The sequence below is a fragment of the Chlorocebus sabaeus genome, chromosome 21, assembly GCF_047675955.1.
Source record: "Chlorocebus sabaeus isolate Y175 chromosome 21, mChlSab1.0.hap1, whole genome shotgun sequence".
Taxonomy (NCBI): domain Eukaryota; kingdom Metazoa; phylum Chordata; class Mammalia; order Primates; family Cercopithecidae; genus Chlorocebus; species Chlorocebus sabaeus.
This window is the reverse complement of record NC_132924.1, coordinates 19,463,001-19,487,389: the sequence shown is the minus strand read 5'-3', so window position 1 is coordinate 19,487,389 and position 24,389 is coordinate 19,463,001.

The following is a 24,389-nucleotide window of genomic DNA, read 5'->3' as shown; positions in this document are numbered from 1 at the left end:
CTATATATATCACTTTAAGCATATATCATTTCTTTGCTGTGATAACATTAAAAAAGCTTTTTCTAGCTATCTTGAAATATACCCAATATTGTTATTTGCTGTTGTCATCCTACTATGTCATAGAACACCAGAACTTATTTTTCCTGTCTATTTGTAACTTTATACCTTTTGACCAACCTCTCCTGGTCCTCCAGTGCCTTCTTTGGCCTCCCCAGCCTTTGGTACCCATCATTCTACTCTCTACTCCTATGAAATCAACTTTTTAAGAGATATACCAAATGTAAATGACGAGTTAATAGGTGCAGCACACCAACATGGCACATGTATACATATGTAACAAACCTGCATGTAGTGCACATGTACCTTATAATAAATCAATTAATTAATTAATTAATTAAAAAGATTCTACATATGAGCGAGACCATACTGTGCTTGTCTTTCCGTGCCTGGCTTATTTCACTTAACATAACACCTTACACGTTCATCCAAGTTGCCGCAAATGACATGATTTCATTCAGTTTTATGGCTGAATAGTATTTCATTGTATATATACCACATGTTCTCTATCCATTCACCTTTAGATGGGCATTTAGTTTGATTCCATATCTTGGTTATTGTGAATTGGGCTGCAATAAACATGAGATTGCAGATATCTCTTCGACATACTGAACGCATTTTCTTTGAAACTATACCCAGTAATGGAATTCCTGAATCATGTGGCTGCTCTATGTTTAATTTTTTGAGGAACAGCTGTACTGTTTTCCACAGTGACTCCACTAATTTATATTCTCGTCAACAGGAGTAACAGTTCTCCTTTCTTTACATTCTTGCCTGCTTTTGTTTGTCTTTTTGATAATAGCCATGTTGACTTGGGTAAGGTGAATATCTCATTGGCATTTAATTGTGATTTCCCTGATAATTAGTGATTTTGAGTACTGTTTTATATATCTGTTGGCCTTTTGTATGTTTTCTTTTGAGAAAGGTTCATTCAGGGTTTTGTTTGTTTGTTTTTGTTTTCTTTTTGAGACAGGGTCTCACTCTATCACACAGACTACAGTGCAGTGGTGCTATCTTGGCTGACTGCAACCTCTGCCTCCTGAGCTTAAGCAGTCCTTACACCTGCACACCACCATGCCTGGCTAACTTTTGTAGTTTTTTGCAGAGACAGGGTTTCACCATGTTGCCCAAGCTGGTCTTGAACTCCTGGACTCAAGTGATTCATCTCCTTTGGCCTTCCAAAGTGCTGGGATTACAGGCATGAGCCACTGCACCCAGTGTATTCAGACTTTTTACCCATTTTTAAATAAAATTTTTAAGAATTATTGCTGCTGTTGTCATTTTTACTATTGAGTTGCTTGAGTTCCTAATATATTCTAGATATTAACCCCTTGTCAGGTGCATAGTTTGCAAATACTTTCTCCCATTCTGTATGTTGCCTCTTCACTCTACTGATTATTTCATTTGCTATGAAGAAGTTTCATAGTGTGATATAATCTCATTTGTCTATTTTTACTTTTTTCACCTGTGCTTTTGAGGCCTTATTAAAAAACTCTTTGCCCAGTCCAATTTCATAAAACATTTCCTTCCAGTAGTTTTATAGTTTCAGGTCTTACATTTAAATATTTAATTTTTTTTGAGTTGATTTTTGTAAATGGTGAGAGATAGAGGTCTATTTTCACTCTTCTTCATATGGATATCCAGTTTTTCCCCAATACCACTTATTGAAGGAACTACTCTTTCTTCATTGTGTGTTCTTGGTGACTTTGTTGAAAATTGGTTGGCTGTAAATGAATGGATTTATTTCAGGGTTCTCTGTTCTCTTTCATTGATCTATGTGTCTATTCTTATACCAGTACCATGCTGTTTTGGTTACTATAGCTTTGTACTGTCTTTTGAAGTCAGGTAGTGTGATGCTTCAAGCTTCGTTCAGATTGCTTTGCCTGTCTAGGGTCTTTTGCATTTGTATATGAATTTTAAGATTATTTTTCCTACTTCTGTGAAGAATGCCATTGGTATTTTGATGGGAATTTCCTTGAATCTGTAGATCGCTTTGGGTAATATGAACATTTTAACAATACTAATTCTTTCCGATCACTGAACACCAAATATCTTTCCATTTATTTGTTTCCTCTTCAATTTTTCATCTTCATTTTCATCAGTATTTCAGAGTTTTAATTGTGTAGTTCTTTCACCTCATTGGTTAAGTTTATTCATAAGCACTTTTTTCTTTTTTAGCTATTGTTAAGTAGAATTGTTTTCATAATTTCCTTTTCAGATAATTTGATATGGGTGTACAGAAATGCTACTTATTTTTGTATGTTGATTTTGTATCCTGCAATTTTATTAAATTTATTTGTTAGTTCTAACAGATTTTTGGTGGGTCGTTAGGCTTGTCAATGATCATATTGATATGTATGATTATATTGCCTGCAAACAGGGACAATTTGACTTCATCCTTTCCAATTCCCAATTCAGATACCCTTTATTTTTTTCTCTTGCGTTATTACTCTGGATAGGACTTCCAGTACTATGTTGAATAAAAGTGGTGAAAATGGGCATCCTTGTTTTGTTCAGTATTTTAGAGTAAAATTTTTCAGTTATTTTTCACTCAGTGTGATGTTACCTGTGGTTTTGTAACATATGCCTTATTGTGTTGAGGTATGTTCCTACTATATCCAATTTGTTGATAATTTTTACCATGAAGTGATGCTGAATTTTGTCAAATATTTTTCAGCATCTATTGGAATAATCATACAGTTTTCATCCTTGATTCTGTTAATGTGATGTATCATGTTTATTGATTTGCATATGTTGAACCATGCTGGCATCCTGGATGAATCACATTTAATCATGGTGAATGATCCTTTTAATGTGCTGTTGAATTTAGTTTGCTAGTATTTTATTTAGGATTTTTGCATTTATGTTCCTCAGGGATATTAGCTTGTAGTTTTCTTTTTTTGTTGTTTCCTTGTCTGGTTTTAGTATCAGGGAAATGCTGGCCTCATAGAATGAATTTGGAAGTATTCCTTCCTTCTCAGTTTTCTGAAATAGTTTGAGTAGAATTGGTATTCTTTAAATATTTGGTAGAATTCAGCAGTGAATCTGTCAAGTCCTGAGCTTTTCTTGGATGGGAAACTTTATATTATTGCTTTGATCTTGTTATTCATTACTGGTCTGTTCAGGTTTTCTATTTCTTCATGATTTAAACATAGCATGTTGTACGTGTCCAGGATTTTATCAATTTCTTCTAGGTTTTACAATTTGTTGGTATATAGTTAGTTGTTTATGGTAATCTCTTATGATCCTTTGTATTTCTGTGATATCAGTTGCAATGTGTCCTTTTTCATCTCTAGCTTTATTTAGTTGAGTTTCTATTTTTCTAAGGCTAGCTAAAGTTATGTCAATTTTGTTTATGTTTTCAATAACCCAGCTCTTCGTTTCATTGATTTTTTTTGTATTTTAGAATCCATTTTGCTCGTTTATGCTCTAACCTTTGTTATTTATTTCCTTCTACTTATTTCGAGTTTAGATTGTTCTTGCTTTTCTAGTTCCTTGAAGTGTCATGTTAGGTTGTTTGTTTAAGATCTTTCAACTTTTATGATACAGGTGTTTATTGCTGTAAACTATCCTCTTAGCATTGCTTTGATGTATCCATAGGTTTTCATATGTTGTGTTTGCATTTTCATGTGTCTCAAGGAATTTTTATATTTTCTTTTCAACTTCTTTAGTGACCCATTGATTGTTGATGAGCGTGTTGTTTAATTTTCATATATTTGTACAGTTTCTGAAGTTGTTCTTATTATTGATTTCTAATTTGATTCTATTGTGATCAGAAAAGAAACCTGATATTATTTTATTTTTAAAAATTTGTTAAGACTTGTTGTGTGGCATACAGATGTGGTCTATCTTGGAGAATGTTTCATGTGCTGTTGAGAATAATGTTTATTCTGTCGCTATTGGGTGAAATGTTCTGTAAATGTCTTTTTGGTACACATTTCTTATTTATTCTTGTTTGCTTTTATATATTTTAACTCTTTTTGGTCATTATATTATACTATATATTTTCATTAGTTATTGCTTGGGTAGATGAAATTATTAATTTTTTGAATGTAAATTTTAAGATATGATGCCTTCTTTATTTCTTTTTGCTTGTTTGTTTAAGCTTGTTTTAATATTTATTCTCTTAGTTTTTAACAGGTATACAATTATATATTTTGTAAACAGATAAGTTTACTTTTTTATTTCTAACTTCTAAGATTTTCAATTGTTTTCTCTTGCCTAATTCCCTTGACTAATGTATCCAACTGAATGTTTAGTAGTAGTGGATGCAATACATATTTTTCTTATTTCTTACTTTAGTACAAATGCTTCTAATGTTTTCTTATTAAATAATGTGATGGTTTAGAATTGAGTTACCCAATAGTTTTATTTCTCTCTTTTGTTGAGTTTTTCCAGTTCTAAGACAAGTATTTTATATATGTCCATCAATATTTATTTTAATGAATGATTATGGAATATTATCTATATATCTATATCTATATATAGGATTTTCCCAAATATATGCAGGTAACAATATGCTTTAATATTCATTAAAATATATGAATAAATTTCTTTATATTGAGTCATCCTTACATTCTTGGAATTAATCCTAATTGTTCATGATACATTAATGTTTTTGTATGTTGTGGATTACTAATATTTTATTTAGGATTTTTCATCCATGTTCATAAAGTGGACAGATAAACTTTGCTTATGCCATCTTTATCAGTTTTAGGTATCATTGTTATACTACCTTCATAAAAATATTTCAAGGTTTTCATTTTTACCCTCCTGTTTTTTGGAATAATACAGATAGCATTTTGATTATCTGGTCTTTAGATATTTGTTACAATTTTCCCAGAAAATTATCTAGTCTGAAACTTCTAAAAAATGAAACAATAATTTGACAACTTTTCACTATTTTCTTTGGAAATTGGTTGGCTTATACTTTCTATCTCTGTTGGGGTAAATGTACATTGTATGCCAGGAAATTATGCATTTCAGCTCTTCTTGGTTTTCAAATTTATTTACAGAGTTGCACAAAGTAGTGCCTATGATTTTGAAAATGTCATGTATTTTAATGGTTATTTGTCCTTTGTCATTTCTTTTTTTTTAAGGAGACAGAGTCTCGCTCTGTCACCCAGGCTGGAGTGCAGTGGTGCAATCTCGGCTCACTGCAACCTCCACCTCCCGGGTTCAAGTGATTCTTCTGCCTCAGCCTCCTGAGTAGCTGGGACTATAGGCGCACACCAGAACGACCAGTGATTTTTTGTATTTTTAGTACAGATGAGGCTTCACCATATTGGTCAGGCTGGTCTCAAACTCCTAACCTTATTATCTGCCCATCTTGGCCTCCCAAAGTGTTGGGATCACAGGTGTGAGCCACCACGCCCGGCCCACTTCTTATTTTTTCTTAAATACGCATCCCAGTAGTTTGTCTATATTGATGATTTTTTTCCTCAATGAAAGAGCATTTTCATTTATTCATTAGTTGTATTATTTCTCTATTTTCTACCATATTTGTTCTGCTTTTATTGTTATTTCTGTTCTTTTTGGTTTACATTTTTCTTTAGTTAAGCAGAGGTTATGATTTAGTATTTATACTTTTATTCTTTAATTTTTATTTTTGTAAGGCTATTGTTTAAGGCTATCAGTTTTTCTTATTTATTTGTATTCTATATATCTAATATCTAGTGTTATTATATGCTAGACATTCTGCAGTTTCAATCTTTTTCACTTTTCACATGAGTTGTTTAGTAGAGAGATTTTTAAAAGCATTTTTAATGGCTTTAGAATTTTGCTATTAATTTTCCCTTAGAACTTGCATATAACTTACTGACATTTTCTTTGTGCTCCAATAAGATACAGTATGTCTCCATGATTGGTTCATTTATGCTTCAGAAAAAGTTAACAAAACTTCATAAATATGAAAATTTCAATACATACTCCCAATGTACTACTTTAATGATTATTGTTTTGGATTTTTATAACATTATTTATTGTTTTATTCAGTTCAGGCTGTATCTTAGTCCATTTCTGCTGATATAACAAAACTGCATAAACTTAGCAATTTATACAAAATAGAAATTCATTTCTTCCAGTTCTGAAGGCTGGGAAGTCCAAGATGAAGGTATTGGCAACTTTGGTGTCTGGTGTCATATTTGTCATATTAGTTATCTTATTACTATTGCTATTATATTATACAATGTCCTTAGTACTTAGTTTTCTTTACTTAGGCTTCTACTATTTAGTTTTGTCCATTTTAAATAATATTATTTGACTCCCACAAATTATCTATGAAATAGATTTATTTTTTCTAATTTTTTCTTTTTGTCTTCTGTGTCTTTCCATTTATTTTAGCTGTTCCTACTTTGTCATAACATATAATATTTTATACTTTACTTTCTTCTTTATCCCCATCTTTCTTTTAACCTTAGACTTATACTTAACATATTCAATTATTATCACCCCTTTGCTAAAGCTTCTCTGGCTATCTCTTGATTATATAAAGCTTGTCCTCTAGTAGCTTCCTTAAGAATAGCTTGTGAGTACAAAATATCCTGAGATTGTGCACATATAAAATAGCCTCGATATTTCAAGGACAGCTTGGTCAGATATAAAGTTCTTCATTCACATTTTCTTTTCTCCTTTCTTGAAAATATCATACTACTTATGTCTTGCTTTGTATATTTCTGTTGCAATATCTTTCAATAACCTACAAATCTTTCCTTTGTAAGTCACTTGGTCTTTTGCCTATTGGTACAGAATCACTTTTTGCTTTTAAGTCTAATAATTTTATTATGGAATATCTTGGTAAGTAAAATTTTTAGGTACATGGATGGCTCCTTCAATATATAGACTCATATTCTTTACAGAAATTTTATTTATTGTGATTTTAAATACTTATTCAGTTTCCATTGTTTTCATTTTCTTTTTCTCTAGGATTCCCATTATATCTGTTGGATCTTCTTTGCCTGTCTTTTATATTAAATTCTTTCAGTATGATTCTATTTATTTATTTATTTCCTTCCTTTTTGCCTTTTCTTTTTTTCTTCTTGAGACAGGGTCTCACTCTGGAGTGGAGTGGTACAATCACAGCTCACTGGAGCCCCAGTATCCCCAATTTCAGGTGATCCTCTCACCTCAGCCACTTGAGTAGCTGGGATTACAGGTGTACATCACACAGCTGGCTAATTTTTGTTTTTCCTGGAGACCTGATTTTACCTGACAAGTGTGAAACACCATACCTGGCTTGATTCTATGTATTTCTGACATGATTATATTATTTTTTACTCAGCTGTTTTCATTTATCTTCTCAATTCCACTTATTATAGCTTCATTGGATCTATTCTCCCTTTGACATCTTCTATTTTTTCATTTTCAGAAAATTCTGTCTTTTTTTAGTTTCTTCTCAGTTCTGTCAACTCTTATTTCTCATGGTTGTGTTTTTTTGTTTTTTCTGCTTTATGTTTTTAAAATGTTCTACTAGAACCTAAAAACATCTGAAAATGCTCACTTAAAGATATTTATTTCAGTTTAAGGTGTGGTATTTTATGGATGTCTTATGGTAAGAATTTTCATCAGCTGAAATATTTGATTCTCATTTTCTGTTTTTTTTTTCTAATACTAACTTGCAAAGATATTGTTGCTATTTTCTGTGCATTTTAAAATGTATTTATTTCTGCCAAACAATAGTAGGCAGAAATGATGGGTCTGGGTGGATTACCAGGTTTCTTATGAACATCCTTCATTGGTATAATTAAGGGCAATTTAAAATACATGGTGTCTTTTTTTTTTGGGCAAGGGGGTTGGAAAAGTTTGTGTGTCTTCTGAATTTGAGAATTCTTTTTGGGTAGGACCTTAATTTTCACTGCTTATAATTCTTTCCCATGATCACCAATACTAAAAAGTACTACTACCACTTCGAAGTTCTCTCTGACCCCAAAGTGGTACCTTCCTGAGAACCCAACCTCTGATTTGGCACTTTTCTCTTTCTATTACCCCCATTTCAGGGAAATCTGCCAGGTCTCAGACCTATTCTAAGAATTTCTCCATTCAGTGTTGAACTCATTTTTGGGTGATTGTGTGATTTAATTTTCATCACTGTTAACATCATAATGCACTTTTTTACTTTACTTTATTTTTTCAGACTTCCTTTGTTGCTGCTGTAGCACGTGCACTGAAGTTGGCTCTGCTGGTTTTGAAGTGTTTGTTTCCAACTCGCATGGAACTTTATGTTTGTAATATCCTCTGTCATGCACTAAGCATAGTTACATATCAATGAATTTGCTCTCCCTGTTTTTCTGTATAGTTTTAGAAGGATTTATTAAAAATTTTAGATGTAGGTGACCGATACTGTCCTATAGATGTCCTGGAGGTTTTTATCTTTTATTTCTTCAGGGATGTTTTTAAAATTGTTTTGAATCTTATTATTTCTTTTTAGAAGTTAGACATCAGGTAAAGTGCCTATCTATTGACAGCAAGTCCTCTCTCATTTTCGCTGGCAACTTAAAAATTTTCTCTTTTCCTTCATTTTCAGCACTTTTACTATGATGGACCTTATATTTCCTCCTGCTTGTGGTTCATGGTTCTTTTTCGATTTATGGTTTGATGTCATTAATCAAGCCATAAATATTCTCAACTATTATATTTTTAAATATTGATGCTGACCCAGTTTCTCTCCGCTCTTCTTTTGTGATTCAAATTACATGTATTTTAGGCCTCTTCTCTATACTCCTTGTCCTCTTCTTAGTATTTTCATTTCTTTTATCTTCCTTTTGGATAGTTTTTCTTTCTAGGTGTTTCTTCTGATCTGTCTTCATTTTACTGTTTCTCTATTCAGAGTGCCTAATGTGCTATTAAACCCATTTATCAAGTTCTTAATTTCAGTTATAGTACATTCCATTTATAGAGTTTACACATTGTTATTATATTTTCTAGTTCTTTGCTGAAATTCTCAACATTTTCTTTTCTAGGGTGACCAACCCTCCTAGTTTACCGGGAATGAGGGACTTCCTGCGACACAGGACTTTCAATACCAAAACTGGGAAAGTTCCAGACAAACTGGAATGAATTGATTATCCTACTTTTATCTCCTTAAGCTTATCAAGGAGCGTTATGTTAGAATCTGGCTTGTATAACTCCAACATATGGAATCTATTTCTATCTTTTTTTTTTTTTTTTTTTTTTTTTTTTTGATGGAATCTTGCTCTGTCACCAGGCTGGGGTGCAGTGGTGTGATCTCAGCTCACTACAACCTCCACCTCCTGGGTTCAAGCGATTCTCCTGCCTCAGCCTCCTGAGTAGCTGGGATTACAGGTGCACGCTGCCATGTCTGGCTAATTTTTTGTATTTTAGTAGAGACGGGGTTTCACTGTGTTGCAGGCCGGTCCCAATCTCTTGAGCTTGGGAAATCCGCCCACCTCAGCCTCCCAAAGTGCTGGGATTACAGGCATGAGCCACCGCACCTGGACTTTCTATCATTTTTTTCCTGCTGCCTTTCTTTTTATGACATCTTGTCTCCTGCTATGTTTGGTTACTTTGAACTGTGCTGAAAAAATATAGTTTTAAAGTAGTTTATAAAAATAATTTGAAGACTACCATAAGGTTATTCTTTCCCACAGAGAATTTATGTTTGTCTCTGTCAGATGTGAGTCCACCATCACTCTAGGAAGTCTGATACTTTAGAAAAATGGGATTATCTTAATCTAATGATGATTCCAAGCTGAGATAAATCTGCAAGAACCTGAATACATCCCTTTATTCTTAATTCTAGGATTAACTCTTTGAGTTCTCAAACAAAGCATTGGGGGTTTGCCAAGGCCATCTCATTTTGTTGAGCCCTAGATTCCAATCTCTGTTTTACTAATTCTGTAAGACTATTAAAAATACTACAGAACCTTTAAGCTCTTCCCTCCATTTTAAACAAATACACTCTGTTTTAAAAAAATTAAAAATCGTTAATTAAAAAAATCCTTAGCTCTCCTTCCTTCTTTCAGTGTTACATAAGCAAAAGAGAAAGTTAGATAGAGAGTAGGGAAGGAATCATTAAGTCTATACTCCTAGAAACAAATCATTCACAAATTCATCTGTTCCTTAGGCTTAGTTTTTCTTTTTCCTATTGCCAGAAAAATCTCCACTTCTCAGAACTATTACCTTTTGTTCTAGCTAATTCTTAAAGCTTCAAAGAAATTCAAACAGCCAGAAGAGGAGAAATCTGAGCATTGCTTTTCTTGGGCTAGGTCTTGCTTTCTTTTTAGCCTCTCATTGCCATAGGAATTGGGGCAGTCATGAAGATCTTAGCTCACTTTCTGGAAGTGCTTCACCTCCCAGTTTCAAGTTGGTCATATTTCCTGTTTATGCCCTACTGTCTAACTTCGGAAGGTTACATTTCCTTAAGGTAAAAGAGGCAGATTGTGGTCATTTGAGTTTGAGTGCTGATATCCTTTGCTAAATAAGGTGATGAATCAACAAAGATTGAATGAACAAAGATTAATCCAATAATTAGAACATGTTGGAGAAGCTTTGCCTTTTGGTCAGAGCCTGAGAAGCAACTGAGGTTTTGGCAAAATTAGAATAATGGGCAGCCCTTGAGGCAGCCACGGATTTCTAAAATATGCAAGAAAGTCTTTCCCTCCTCAGAGGAGTCCTTCCAGTAATCTTCCTATGCCCTCTTTGCAGAATGGGACAGAGGTGCATTTCATGTGGCACAAGATACTTCAAAGGAGTTGTTTAGACTCAGAAGAATGTGCGTTTGTTTTTATAACCTCCTGGGTTGTAGTTATGAGTTAGAGAGAAGGGAAGCACACATTGTTTTTAGGTTTTCTGTAAGTAACCACCACAACTCCTCAACAAAAAAAGCTTCCCTTGTCACATTATCCACTTGGGCACACAAAGATCTTTTCCATGTATAGGTAGTTGGATGACATTCTCATGAACTGATTAGTTGAATTTGAAGAAAAAGGTGGTTTTTGTATCAACGTCCTCAGATTTCTATTGTTGAGTGTTGTCTTAATTAAAATAAAAATTTGATTTGAAGTCCCTTTCTTAGTGATCTCTGGTTTTGTTTTATGTTTGGTTTAGTTTCATTTCCCCCTTTCCCTCTGCTGTTTGAAAATTAAGTTTATTTTAAATGCAGAGAATGCCCTGTTTATTCAACCAAATGGTATCTTTATGTGGAAAAGGAAAAAAAAATCCAGACTGCTTTCATTGCTGCTTGACTGTGTCAGCTGAATAGTTCTGTGGTTTGTTTTTTCTTTTTTGTGTGCATTTTTACTTCCAGCTGTGCAGCACACATAAAACTGCTCTGTGGTGAGACTCTTTGGTAAACTATGCTACTTAAATGTTCATTGAACAAACAATTGCTCATCATCTCTCAACATCAATGAAATAATATTGCAATGACTTCTTTTTCTTTAAAAAAGAACTTGAACAACTGATTTTCCATTCACATAAAATTTGTCTTGGGTGTACTCTTGTGGGAGTTTTGTTTTTGTTAGGAGTGAGGACTGTAATATTTCTTTTGATTGTTTTATGTGCATTGTGATAGTTTTCATTTTGCTGCGAATTCCTCACGTAAATACTTTTAGAATTCTCAGTATTTGCAAATATTTTCACCCAGTCTGTGGCTTGTCTTTTCATCTCTTGAGAGTCTTTTGCTGAGAAGTTTTTAATTTTAATAAAGTACAGCATATCAATTCTTTCACGGATCATGCCTTTGATGTTATATCTAAAAAGTCATTGTGACACCCAAGGTCATACAGATTTTCTCCTGTGTTATCTTCTAGGAGTTTTGCAGTTTTATATTTTACAGTTAGGTCTGTAATCCATTTTGCATTAATTTTTGTGAAGGGTGCATGCTCTATATATAGATTTGCTTTATTTATGTTTCTTGACAAAAATTGTATATATTTATGGTGTACAACTTGATGTTTTGATATGTATTCTTTGTAGAATGGCCAAATCAAGCCAATTAACATCTATATTACTTCACATACTTATTTTTTTTGTGTGTGGTGAGAACATCTAAAATCTAGTCTCTTAGCAATTTTCAAGTACATGCAATACATTGTTACTGACTATAGTCACCATATTGTACAGTGGATCTCTTGAACTTATTCTTCCTGTCTAACTGATATTTTATATCATTTGACTAACATCCCCTAAATCTACCCTCTACTCCCAACTTCTGGTAATCATCATTTTACTCTCTGCTTCTATGAGTTTGTTTTAGATTGCATATATAAGTAAGATTATGTGTTAACTGCCTTTCTGTGTCTGGCTTATTTCACTAAAGTAATGTTATCCAGGTTCTTCCAGGTTATCACAAACTACAAGTTTTTCTTTTTTAAAAGGGTAAATAGTATTCCACTGTGTATATATACCACATTTTCTTTATCTATTTATCCACTGATATACACTTAAGTTGATATTGTATCTTGGCTATTTGTGAATATATTCATTTTTGTGCATTTGGATGTCTAGTTGTCCCTGCACTGTTTGATGAAAATACTACATTTGCTCCATTTTATCACCGTTGTTCCTTCATCAAAGATCAGTTGACTATATTTATGTGGGTTTATTTCTGGGCTCTTTATTCTGTCCCACCGACCTATCCATCTGTTATTTTGCTAATACCCTAGTGTCTGGATTACTGTAGCTTCACAGTAAGTCTTGAAGTTGAGTAATGTCAGTTCTTCAACTTTGTTCTCCTCCTGCAATATTGTGTTGGATATTTTTGACTCTCCATATAAACTCTGGAATCAGTTTGTCAAACACAGAAAAATGAAACTGGACACCTATCTCACCATAAACCAAAATCAACTCAAAACGGATCAAAAACTTATCCATAAGACCCAAAAATATAAAAATACTAGAAGAAAACCTAAGGAGAATTCTCCTAGATATTGGTCTAAGCAAAGAATTTATGACTAAATCTTCAAAGCATGGACAACAAAAACAATAATAAACAAATGGGATCTAACTAAACTAAAAAGCTTCTGCACAGCAAAAGAAATAGCAGAATGAAGAGATAACTGGTTGAATGGGAGAAAATATTCACAAACTATTCATTCAATTAATATCCAAGCGAATATCTAGAAGATACGAGGAACTCAAGTCAACAGGAAAAAAATCAAAGATAATCCCATTAAAAAGTAAGCAAAGGACATGAATAGACATTTCTCAAAAGCAGACACACAAATAGCTAACAGGTATATGAAAAAATACTCAACATCACAAATTGTCAGAGAAATGCAAATTAAAACACAATGAGATCTGATGGCAGTCAGAAAGACTATTATTAAAAACACAAAAAATAACAGATGTCAGGGAGGATACGGAGAAAGCAGAACTCATACACTGTTGGTGCAAATCTAAACTAGTACAGCCGCTATGGAAAAAAGTAAGAAGATTTCTCAAAAAACTAAAACAGAAAATGGGGAGGGACAAGATGGTCAAATGGAAGCCTTCATTGTCATCCTTCCTGTGGAAACAACAAATTTAGGTTGAATAATTTGGTGACATTTGGTTCACCATCATAAGAACCAAAAATCAGGTAAGTGACCATACTACCTGGTTTTAACTTCATAGGGCTAAAAGAAACACTAAAGAGGGTAGGAAAGACAGCCTTAAATTACCAACTCTACCCCTCCCCCAACCCCTAGCAGTGACCAAGTGGTGTGGAAACAGAATCCATGCATTTTGGGTAGGGAGAGTGCAGTGATTGTGGGACTTTGCATTAGAACTCATTGCTGCCAACACTGGGCAGAACACAGCTGATGCTTAAGGAAGGAGCATTTAGATAAGCCCTACTAGAGGAGAATCGCCCATCCTAGCCATTGGAACTTCAATTTTGCAAGCCTCGCCACTGTGGGGTCAAAGTGTTCTGGGTTCTGAATAAACTTGAAAGGTGGTCTAAGCCACAAGGACTGCAACTCCTAGGCAAGTCCTAGTGTTGTGCTGGGCTTGGAGCCAGTGGACTTGGGGGACATATTTTCCAAAGTGAGACATGAGCTGGGGCAGTTAAGGGAGTGCTTGTGCCACCCTACTCCTAAACCCAGGCGGTGCAGCTCACACCTCTGAAAGAGACTCATCCCTTCTGCTTGAGCAGAGAAGAGGGAAGAGCAAAGAGGACTTTATCTTGCAACTTAGATACAAGCTCAGCCACAGTGGGATAGGGCACTGGGCAGCGTCATGAGGCACCTATTCCAGACCCTAGCACCCTGGGATGGTAGAGAACCTACTGCCTTGAAGGGGAGGACCCAGTCCTGGCAGGATTCATAACCTTCTGACTAAAGAGCCCTTGGGCCCTGAATAATCAGCAGCAGTAATGAAGTAGTACTTCCCATGGGCCTTGAAAGAGACTCTGAGACATGCTGACTTCAAGTGTGATCCAGCACGTTCCCAGTTGTGGTGGCTATGGGGAGATAGTCCCACTTGAAAAGAGCAAAGGGAAGAGTAAAGGGGACATTTATCAGTTAATGGATGTTTTGTTTGTTTCCAATTTTTGGCTACTATGAGTAATGCTACTGTGAACACTAATATGTAATTTTTCTTTGTGAACATATTTCATTTCATTTTGATGTATATGTGAAAATGAAATGGTTGAGTAATATGATAATTCTATGTTTATATTTTTGAGGAAGTGACAAACTGTTTTCCAAAGTGAGTTCACCATTGTACCTTCCCACAAGCAAAGAATGAGGGTCCTTATATTTGTACCTCTTTGCCAACACCTGTTATTGTTTGTCTTTTTTATGATAGCCATCCTACTGGTTATGAAGTATTATCTCCTTATGTCTTGGATTTGCATTTCCTTGAAAACTAATGATGTTGAACATGTTGTCATGGGTTTCTTGGTCATTTGTGTAACTTTGGAACAATGCTAAATCATTTGTCCTTTTAAAATTGGGTTATTTCTTCTTTTAATTTTTTTCTAAATTTTCCCTTTTGAAAAGCATTTTGAGACATCTGCTTGATCTAATGAACATTCTTGCTTACAGTCTTCATGATTTCCTTTATACCAATCATTTCACAATCCTTTCAATCTAACTTTATATAATGGCCCATCTAGCCCTTTGGTCATTTTAATTGCTTTTTGCTGATCTTCCTCTGATTTTATAAAGTTTTTCCTGAAGTATATGGATAAGAATTGTAGATGAAATTTTATTGCTGTGTACAAAGGAAAGGAATGCCCCAGCATGAGTCATATTGTGTTTCAAACTATTAGGGAAGTATTTGAAATGACTCCTGTGTCCTTCCTCAGTCATAATTAAAGCCTCCCATGTGCTAAATTAAGTTTATGTATCCCTTATGCAGGTAGAATGGAGAAGAGAAAGCCTGGAATTTTTAATAATAATCAGGCCTGTTCAAGAAGGCTGATTTTGCTACTTACCATTTTTGACCTGGGGCAAGTTACTCAACCTCTTCATAAGTAAAACTGGGATAATCATAACCACTCAAAATATTGTTGTGAAGATTAAACTGATGATGACTGAAAAACAGCTCACAAGGTAACTAACAATAAATCACAGATGCTCAACAAATATTAACAACTTTCCCATGGGCCTACATGAAAATTCTTTTTAGCTTTCCTTTCTACTTGTTGCTTTTGTGTGCTATCATGCCATTTTGCTACCACTTTAAGTCTGTTTTTAAAGCTTCGGGTTTTACACTGATTACAGGACATAATAAAATTTACAGATTAATCTAATGCTAGCACTGATTTCCCAGATACACTTTGCATGTTCTTTTGTTATTCTGAGAAGTGTGCATACATGCACATGTGCACACACACACACACACACGTGCACATACCCACACTCAGATCTTTTCTGTTTGGATAACAAAGAAGTCTCTGCCAGTGAATGTTCACTTATTAAAAATAAACTTTGGCATATCACTTTTTTCTCAACTTGTTGAATAAAATCCACTTTCTTCTTGAAGTGACTTTTTCAGAACCTTTAGTCTTCATTTCCAATTTTGACTGACTAAACAGCTGTTGCCCTGAGATTTCATTTTCCTTCTAGTATAGTTTCCCTCTTTCTTGGACCTCATGCTTCTTTTTTTCATAGATTCCAGTTTCATTCACACTAATACTTTTCAAAAAGGGTGTATAAAACAAAGATCTGACTGTTGTGCTGGCCATAGAATTTTAGATACAAAACTCATATCCTTTAGAACTTGGCTTATTTCCATCCAGCATTCTCATAAGGACACTAGTAATCTGCTTGCTGTTCGTTTGTAAATAAACATGGACACCCCTTCTCTTCTGAAGATTTCCGGATATTTCAAAATTTTTGTTATTCTAAGTCTAAGATGTGTCTAAGGATGGGATTTGATTGCAGTTTGGAGACTAGCATCTTTCATTTTTTAAATTACTTTTCCAGCTTTATTGAGGTATAATTGACAAATAAAATTGTATATACTTAAGGTGTACAATGTGATGTTTTGATAGATACATATAGTAAAATAATTAACACAATCAAGCAAATTAACGTATCTATCATCTAACATAATACCACTTTTTTTTGGTGATGAAAACACTTAAGATCTACTATCTTAGAAAATTTCAAGTATATAATACTGTATTGTTAATTCCAGTCACCATGCCGTACAGTAGATCGCCAGAACTTACTCATTCAGTATAGCTGACATTTTGACCAACATTTCACCATTTCTCCCACTTTCAGCCCCTGTAACTACCTTTCTACTCTGTGCTTCCATGAGTTATGATTATTTTAAATTCCACATATAAGTGAGATCATGCATTGCTTAGCATAGTATCCTCTAGGTCTATTCACGTTTTCACATATGTCAGGATTTGCTTCTCTTTTAAGGTGGAATAATATTGGATGGCATATATAAGTCACATTTTCTTTAGCCATTCATCCAGTGATGGCCATTTGTGTTGTTTCCGTATTTTGGCTATTGTGAATAATGCTGTAACGGACTTAGGAGTTCAAGTATCTTTTTGAGTCCTGGTTTTAATTCTTTTGGATACATACCCACAAGTGGGATTTCTGGATCATGTTAGTTCTATTTTTAATTTTTTGAGAAACTGCATATTGTTTTCTGTAATGGTTGTAACAATATGCATTCCCACTAACAATGTGTAAGCATTTCCCCTTTTTCATATTCTCATCAACACTTGTTACCTTTTGTCTTTTTGATAAGTCATTCTAGAAAGTGTGAGTTGTTACCTCACTGTGGTTTTGATTTGTATTTCCAAGATGATTGGTGCTAAGCACCTTTTCATATCTGTATATCTTCTTTTGAGAAATGTTTATTCTGGTCCTTTTCCCACTTTTTAATTTTTTTAAAAAATTTTTACTATTGAGTTGTGGGAGTTCCTCATCTACTTAAGATGGTAAGCCCTTATCAGATACACGGGTTGCAAATATTTTCTCCCATACTGTAGGTTGTCTCATTGTGTTGATTTTTTTTCCCCTGCTGTGCTTAGCTTTTTGTTTTCATGCAGTTCAACTTGTCTATTTTTGCTTGTGTTGCCTGTGCTTTTGGGGTAATATGCAAAAAATCATTGCCTCAACCGATGTTTTCTCCTTTGTTTCCTTCCAGGAGCTTGACAGTTTCTGGTCTTACGTTTAAGTCTTCAATTCATTTTTTGAGTTAATTTTTGTATATTGTGTGTGAGAGAAGGGTCTAATTTCATTAGTCTGCATGTGGATATACAGTTTTACCAGCACATTTATTAAAGAGACTATCCTTTCCCCATAGTATATTATTTTACCCTTGTTGAAAATTAGTTGACTGGATTAATTTCATTCCATTGGTCTATGTGTCTGGTTTTATGCCAATATTGTATGTACCATTTTGATTACTGTAGCTTTATAGTATAATTTAAAATCAGTAAGTGTGATGCCTCTAGTTTTGTTATTTTTGCTCCAAATTGCTTTGGCTACTTGGGGTCTTTCTGGTTCCATATTTATGAATTTATGATTGTTGTTTCTATTTCTTTGAAAAATGCCACTGAAATTTTCATAAGGATTGCATTAAATCTGCAGATCTCTTTTTTTTTTTTTTTTTTTTTTTGAGACGGAGTCTCGCTCTGTCGCCTAGGCTGGAGTGCAGTGGCGGGATCTCAGCTCACTGCAAGCTCCGCCTCCCAGGTTCACGCCATTCTCCTGCCTCAGCCTCCCGAGTAGCTGGGACTACAGGCACCCGCCACCTCGCCCGGCTAGTTTTTTTTTTTTGTAATTTTTAGTAGAGACGGGGTTTCACCGTGTTAGCCAGGATGGTCTTGATCTCCTGACCTCGTGATCCGCCCGTCTCGGCCTCCCAAAGTGCTGGGATTACAGGCTTGAGCCACCGCGCCCGGCCATCTGCAGATCTCTTAATGTTTAGCCTATTGAAGATTTTCTGGGCACTAAGACTATGGATATTCAATTCTATTCTCTGATTTTGTAAGTTTTCTGTCATTATTTCTTTAAATAAGCTTTCTTTTCCCTTCAGTTTCTCTGTTCTTGGACTTCCATAATGTATATATTGGTTCACTTAATGTTCCCATTAGTCACATAAGCTTTCCTCACCCTTTTAAATCCTTTTTCTCTCTAACTTAATAATTGCAAATAACCAGTCTTTGAGTTCAGTGATTGTTTATTTTCCTTCATGACTGAGTCTGCTGTTGAAACTCTTTATTAAATTTTTCAGGCCAATCATTGTATTCTCAGCTCTAGGATTTCTATTTGGATCTTTTTAATGTTTATTATTTCTTCAACAGACTTCTTATTTTGTTCATGTGTTATTTTTCTAATGTCACTTAGTTGTCTATCTCTGTTCTCTTGTAGCTCATTGAGCTTGTTTAACACATTTATTTTGAATTCTTTGTCAATCAGTTCATGAATTATTTGTCAATCAGTCCTTTACTTTAGGGTTAGTTACTAAAGCTTTATTAGTTTCTTTTGGTAGTGTCACATTTGCCTGCTTCTTTGTGATCCATGTAGAGTGGTACTGGAGAAAAGTGATGAGACTTGCCTCAGACAACACAGTTGGGTCTGAGGTCAGCATGCTTGTAACCTAGAGGCCTGGATACTCCTGGGTCCCTTTGTCAGGGGGATATGACTGCTTCTGGTCTGTAGCCAGAACCACAGATGGCAGTCCTGCTAGTGGTGCATGGACTTGCTTTCTCAAAGCAACCCTCCTTGGTCTTGGTCTCTACTGGGCTTTTGCAACCTTCTACCTAGATTCCAAAGTTTCCACAAAGACACTTTATTCTATGGATAGCAGCCAAATATTTGGGGTTTTTTTTGGTGGGACATTGGCTGGTGACCTCTTATTCTACTATCTTGCTGATGTAAACACTAGCATCTTTCTTAAACTTTAGGAAATCTTTTTTTACTTCCCCCTTTTCTAGTCCTCCGATGTCCTCTTCCTTCTTCTCTTCCTCCTCCCTCTTTATATTTCCTCCTTTCTGTTTTCTTTTTCTGGAACTCCTATAAGACAGATGCTGAACTTTTGATTTTATCCCTGATGTTTCTTAACCCTTCTTTTATATTTTCTTTGTCTGATATTTTTATTTTAGTTTCAGGGTAGTTTCTTTGGATTTAATTTTTAGGACTTCAGGGATTATACTTGCATTTCCATAAACTCTTTCTGATACTATGATGCTCATTTAAAAAATGAAATATCTTTTTTATTTTACAGATCCATTATATTTGACAGTTCCTGATGATATTATATTTTCTAAAATGTTTTTGTCCTATATTTGAATTATAAATACCTATTTCTCATGGAGTCAATAATCGCCTTTGAATATATTTTATTTTGTATTTGATTGTTTTCAAGTATTTGGTGATCTTGTTGTCCATTTGAAACCTTAAGAAAGGTTTCCTTGGCCAGGCGTGGTGGCTCAAGCCTGTAATTCCAGCACTTTGGGAGGTCGAGGCTGGCGGATCACGAGGTCAGGAGATCGAGACCATCCTGGCTAACACAGTGAAACTCCGTCTCTACTAAAAAATACAAAAAACTAGCCGGGCGAGGTGGTGGGCGCCTGTAGTCCCAGCTACTCAGGAGGCTGAGGCAGGAGAATGGTGTAACCCTGGGAGGCAGAGCTTGCAGTGAGCTGAGATCCGGCCACTGCACCCTAGCCTGGGCGACAGAGCAAGACTCCGTCTCAAAAAAAAAAAAAAAAAAAAAAAAAAAAAAAAAAAAAAAGAAAGGTTTCCTATATGACTTTCTAATTTTTTTTTTTTTTTCCTAATCACCATCTCCCCTCAATTTTCAACTTCTAATTCTGTGTTTGTGGGCAGGGCTTATCTTTAGTCTTAGCTCTCAGGCAAACATTTGTTCAGCTCCTGTGGAAGCACTTCAGAGGTTTCTTGAAGAATTAAAAATAGAATTATCATTCAATCTGCAATTCCATTACTGGGTATATACCCAAAGGAAAATAAATCATTCTACCAAAAAGACAAATGCACTCACATGTTTATCACAGCACTATTCATATAGCAAAGGAATGGAATCCACGTTGGTACCCATCAACAGTAGATTGGATAAAGAAAATTTATACAATTTAGTACATAAACACTGTGGAATACTATGTAATCATAAAAAAAGTACAAAATAATATCCTTTGTAGCAAGATGGACACAGCTGGAGGCCACTATCTTAAGTGAATTAACACAGTAACAGAAAACAAAATACTGCATGTTCTCACTTGTAATTTGGAGCTAAATATTGGGTACACAGGGACATAATGATGGATACGATAAACACTGGGGACTCCAAAAGAGGGAGAGAGATGGCAAAGTTTGAAGAACTATCTACTGTGTACTATGTTCACTATTTGGGAGATGGGTTCAATTAAAGCCCAAACCTCAGCATCAGTGCAACAAACACGCACATGTACCTCCTGAATCTAAACAACAACAACAAAACAGCATATTTAAAAACAAATAAGCAAGCAAAAACTCACTGCCTCAGTCTGATAGGAAAGGGAGAAAAATCAGTGAGATTTTAAAAAACCACTCAGATCCATCGAACATGCTAACTAGACGTATGCTAGAGAAAAAAAGACAGCAACAAACTTAGTTGTTTGAATAAAGTTCCTTCTAAAGAATTGGAGAAATTCACATTGAACACACAAGACTCTACTGCATAAAAAGAGTAACAGAAATATATGTTACTTCATTACCGTAATATCAAAAACTGAGGTACATGTGGCAGACATATGTAGTGGTCAACACTAGGCCTTCAGAAGGGCAGGCTTCAGAAATGCCAATAGCACCTTCAGTTTAAGAACCTGCTGAGGCAATTGATCCCATGAAACAAATGTAGGGACCGATGCAAAATTATCCCAGGAAGTACGCTTTGTGAACCTAAGTAACTCCAGAGCAGAGGAAATGAAATCACTGGATAGAGCCTGCACTCAGGACCAACAACAGAAAACTGTAAATTGAATGAGCATGAATGGTCTTGGATTCAGCGGGTGGGAAAGAAAGACACCTTAAGCTTGTGGGATGCCATTGATACAATGTTCTGAGTTATGTAAGAAAGCAAAAATATCTCAGCTGCCCTTCACTGAGAGAGTAGCATAGAAAGGAAGAATTCACTCTCCCTACCCGCTTCAGATATGCTGAACACAATTCCACGATTAACTTCCTGACTTTCCGTTCTGAACCATAGACATCAACTGGCCTCAGGTGAGACTGAATCTCTTTCTTTTCTCCAGATAACCCTGATGATCTTCTATAGAACTTATGGGAATGAGTTCACATGCAGATAAAATTAGCACTGGGAAGTTAGATTGCTCTTTTCCTCTTCTAAGAGGAAGAGGCATATCCCTGGGTTACCACAGTCACTGAGGTGACGTCAAATGACTTAAGAAAACAAAAGCTCTGTGGATAGTGATGGTTGGCACTTATCCCCCACTAAGAATGGAGTTTCCATTCTTAGTGACTTCTGCTAGTAACACTCCTGGCCTCTCTCTATACCCCTCAGTCCCATGTCAATGGTAAATTTGCTAGAAGAAAGTGAGCTCAACAACATCCTTCTCTTTTGTATCTCCAGGAACACATTCTGGTCTGTTCTCTGCCACATAGTAAGGGACCTGACTCTGGCCTGAGGTTATCTGACTTTATGAGTAACTGAGTGGGAAAGTTTGTCTAATTTAGAAAGGAGGTATTAGGTAGCCCATTGAACCATAGAACTAAAGGCATGAACATCAACCAGTTATCTCATAGACATAGTGCTTTCCTCTTGATATGACTGACTCCTATTTCTGTCTTCCACTTGATTGAACTTGAAGGAAGAGAAGGAGAACTGTATTAGTTTGCCAGAGTGGCCATAACAAAAAGCACCACAGACTGATAACTTAAATGACAGAAATTTATTTTCTTACAAGTCTGGAGGCTGGAAATCTGAGATTAAGGTGTCTGCAGGGTTGGTCTATCCTGAGGCCTCTCTCCTTCGCTTGTAGATGGCATCATCTTCCCGAGTCTTCATGTCATCTTTCCTCTGTGTCTGTCTGTGTCTTAATCTCTTCTTCTTTTAAGTCACCTGCCACATTGGGTTAAGGATCACCCTAATGACCTTATTTTAACTTAATTACCTCTTTAAAGGCCTTGTCTCCAGAAGCAGTCACATTCTAAGGTACTGAGGGTTAGGAGTTTGACAAATTTTGGGAGGACACAATTCAGTCCACAACAAGTATTGTCTATTGGATTCCTCTAAAACTGCAGCTGGTACAGATGGATGCATTTCTAGTTTTGTCAAAGTGTTACATTCCTTTACTTCCCTAGCGTCTATTGCAGGTATAATGCAGAATGGTTTCTTGGTATAGCTGTTACCTGTTCCTGGTATAGCTGTTCTTGGTATAGAACAGTATACCTGTTCTTGGTATAGCTGTTAGTTCTGGACTTTATCATAAGTTTTAATCCTTTACTTTTAAACATAACTTGCCAACATATACCTAATAAATAAAATTAATTACACAAGAAAATATGCTAAGAAGAACCAGATCATTGCAGCCTGGAATAGAATGTGACCTCAAACATTTCGACCATGATATAAATTACCATTGCATCATTCAAAAATGAGTAATTTTATCAGTCATTTCTCATAATTAATTCTTATACAAATAAACCTGGGCTCAGAATGAAAAACAGTGGGTTCTTAAAAACCAGAAAGTTAACATAAGACCCTGGAAAGAGGCAATAGAAGAGTCGACAGGGTGTTAAATCTGTACCTAAAACCTATAGTAAGGAAGCATGCAAGTTGAATTAAAATGGTTAGAGGAAACTGTATGGATGAAACAGAAAATTCTCTGTGTCCTCAGAGGTTAAGGGTTTAAGGCAAGCGAGTAGGACTTATTTGGTAAGACTTCTCAGGAGAAAGTGTCTTAGGTTCTTATTCTGGGATAAGGCCAGAATAAAGAGGCTGAAAGGAATGGAGAGCCTCATCTACAAAGACCCAGGCTAGGAGGGACAAGGCATTTTTATAGTTTGGGGAGCAGAGGGCTCATAGAAGGGAGGAAGGGAGCACAAACTAGAATAGATCGTTGGAAGAAAGTCACATCCTCAAATTCCAGAGGGAACTTTGTGTCAAAGGCATGCAGTGTTTCGTGACTGCTGTCCCTGGCTTGGGAACCACAGAAGATAGAAAAAGTGTACACCCCAGGTGGTAGGGAACAGGCCAGGGAGGTAGATAAGGACCAGCTTTGAAGAGCTTTGACTCTGATCCTGGGTTGGTTTCTCTCCCTTCTTCACCATGCTATCCTATATTGTTACTTACTGAAAGTCACCACTTCTTCAAAACCAGTTGTTTAAAGTGCTAAACTTGTCCTTCAAATTGATCTTGGAGGTAAATAAAGTGACTGCTTTTTCATTCACCATTTATGTCCTGGAGATTAGGGGATGGCGTCGGAGGCAAGTAACTGGTAATAGTTGAAACATTTGTAGAAGTGTCCCTCTTCATTGACTTTTGCTCACTCGTTTACAAGTCTGAGAAGGTGCCTCTAATACAGTGGAGCACAGGTTTTAGGCACAGTTTAATTAAACAGTTTGTGTGCATTATTTGTTTCCTTCCTCAGCATTTAAAGAATAGCCCATCCACGAGGAACCCTATAAAATATTGTGCCGTTTTATTTATCTTTCAGTTCTTCAGTGCCAGGAAAATAAAATTCCTTTGATCCAAAAGAGTTGTGAGGCGAACTTTTGAAGTTCTCTCCCCACCTTCTCCGGAATCTTTAATCTTTTGAGGTCTTGAAAGTAGAAAAGATTGTTGCAAAACCACCAGCCAAATTTAGGACTAAGAAAACGGTGATTTTTTTGGAGGCTGTAGATATAGGTGGAAAGCATTTGCCTGTCACAGACCCTATCTTTGCCTCATAGGGT